This window comes from Hyla sarda, chromosome 2 (assembly GCF_029499605.1).
Source record: "Hyla sarda isolate aHylSar1 chromosome 2, aHylSar1.hap1, whole genome shotgun sequence".
In the NCBI taxonomy this organism is placed as follows: Eukaryota; Metazoa; Chordata; class Amphibia; order Anura; family Hylidae; genus Hyla; species Hyla sarda.
In genome coordinates this window covers 350,427,580-350,429,957 of record NC_079190.1, presented here as the reverse complement: position 1 = coordinate 350,429,957, position 2,378 = coordinate 350,427,580, and the positions used below count along the sequence as shown (strand labels likewise).

The window sequence follows — 2,378 nt, the reverse complement described above, 5'->3', positions numbered from 1 at the left end:
TCACGAGCATGTGATCAGTCACGTGGTGGGGGAGCTTTTAGTGAAGTGTCAATGTACAAACAGGAAGACAGACTGAATGTTGCAGGCAGTTATGTGTGGATGTAGATAGCTATATATACATACATATATATACCTGGGGTTATGTGTGGATATAGATAGCTATATATATATACCTGGGGTTATGTGTGGATATAGATAGCTATGTATATCTGGGGTTATGTGTGGATATAGATAGCTATATATACCTAGAGTTATGTGTGTCTATAGATAGCTATGTATATACCTGGAGTTATGTGTGGATATAGATAGCTTTATATATACATAGAGTTGTGTGTGGATATATATATATATATATATATATACCTGGGTTTATGTGTGGATATAGATAGCTATGTATTTCTGGGGTTATGTGTGGATATATATATATATATATATATATATATACCTGGGGTTATGTGAGGATATATATATATATATATATATATATATATATATATATCTGGAGTTATGTGTGGATATAGAGGTATATATAGAGGTATATATACCTGGGGTTATGTGTGGATATAGATAGCTATATATATACATGGGGTTATGTGTGGCTATAGATAGCTATATATATACCTGGGGTTACGTGTGGATATAGATAGCTTTATATACCTGGGGTTATGTGTGGATATAGATAGCTATATATATACCTGGGGTTATGTGTGGATATAGATAGCTATATATATACCTGGGGTTATGTGTGGATATAGATAGCTATATATATACATGGGGTTATGTGTGGCTATAGATAGCTATATATATACCTGGGGTTACGTGTGGATATAGATAGCTTTATATACCTGGGGTTATGTGTGGATATAGATAGCTATATATATACCTGGGGTTATGTGTGGATATAGATAGCTATATATATACCTGGGGTTGTGTGTGGATATAGATAGCTATATATATATATATATATATATATATATATGTATATATATATACCTGGGGTTGTGTATGGATATATAGTTAGCTATATATATACCTGGGGTTGTGTGTGGATATAGATAGCTATATATATATATATATATATATATATATATATATATATATATATATATATACCTGGGGTTATGTGTGGATATAGATAGCTATATATATACCTGGGGTTGTGTGTGGATATAGATAGCTATATATATATGTATATATATATATATATATATACCTGGGGTTGTGTATGGATATATAGTTAGCTATATATATACCTGGGGTTGTGTGTGGATATAGATAGCTATATATATATATATATATATATATATATATATATATATATATACCTGGGGTTATGTGTGGATATAGATAGCTATATATACCTGGGGTTATGTGTGGATATAGATATCTCTCTCTCTCTCTCTCTCTCTCTCTCTCTCTCTCATATAGATAGCTATATACTCTCTCTAGTGTGGATATAGATAGCTATATATACCTGGGGTTATGTGTGGATATAGATATCTCTCTCTCTCTCTCTCTCTCTCATATAGATAGCTATATACTCTCTCTCGTGTGGATATAGATAGCTATATATACCTGGGGTTATGTGTGGATATAGATAGCTGTATATATATATATATATATATATATATATACACCTGGGATTATGTGTGGATATAGATAGCTATATATATACCTGGGGTTATGTGTGAATATAGAGAGCTATATATACCTGGGGCAGTGCTATGTGTGGATATAGATCACCATATATACCTGGGGCAGCCCAATGTGTGGATATACACTGCTCAAAAAAATAACGGGAACACTTAAACAACACAATGTAACTCCATGTCAATCACACTTCTGTGAAATCACACTGTCCACTCAGGAAGCAACACTGATTGACAATCAGTTTCACATGCTGTTGTGCAAATGGAACCAGCAACAGGTGGAAATTATAGGCAATTAGCAAGACACCCCCCAATAAAGGAGTGGTTCTGCAGGTGGTGACCACAGACCACTTCTCAGTTCCTATGCTTCCTGGCTGATGTTTTGGTGCCTTTTGAATGCTGGCGGAGCTTTCACTCTAATAGTAGCATGAGACGGAGTCTACAACCCACACAAGTGGCTCAGGTAGTGCAGCTCATCCAGGATGGCACATCAATGAGAGCTGTGGTAAGTAAGTTTGCTGTGTCTGTCAGCGTAGTGTCCAGAGCATGGAGGTGCTACCAGGAGACAGGCCAGTACATCAGGAGACATGGAGAAGTGGAGAAGGCCTTAGGAGGGCAACAACCCAGCAGCAGGACCGCTACCTCTGCCTTTGTGCAAGGAGGAGCACTGCCAAAGCCCTGCAAAATGACCTCTAGCAGGCTACAAATGTGCATGTGTCCACTCAAACT

At 36.1% G+C, this 2,378-nt stretch overlaps 1 protein-coding gene across 1 annotated transcript in view; it reads left to right on the top strand.

Moving 5' to 3' along the window:
- The window catches only part of INKA2 (inka box actin regulator 2), a 133,223-nt gene that overhangs the window by 4,922 nt on the left and 125,923 nt on the right, over window positions 1-2,378 (top strand). The gene's annotated exons all lie outside the window — the stretch shown is intronic.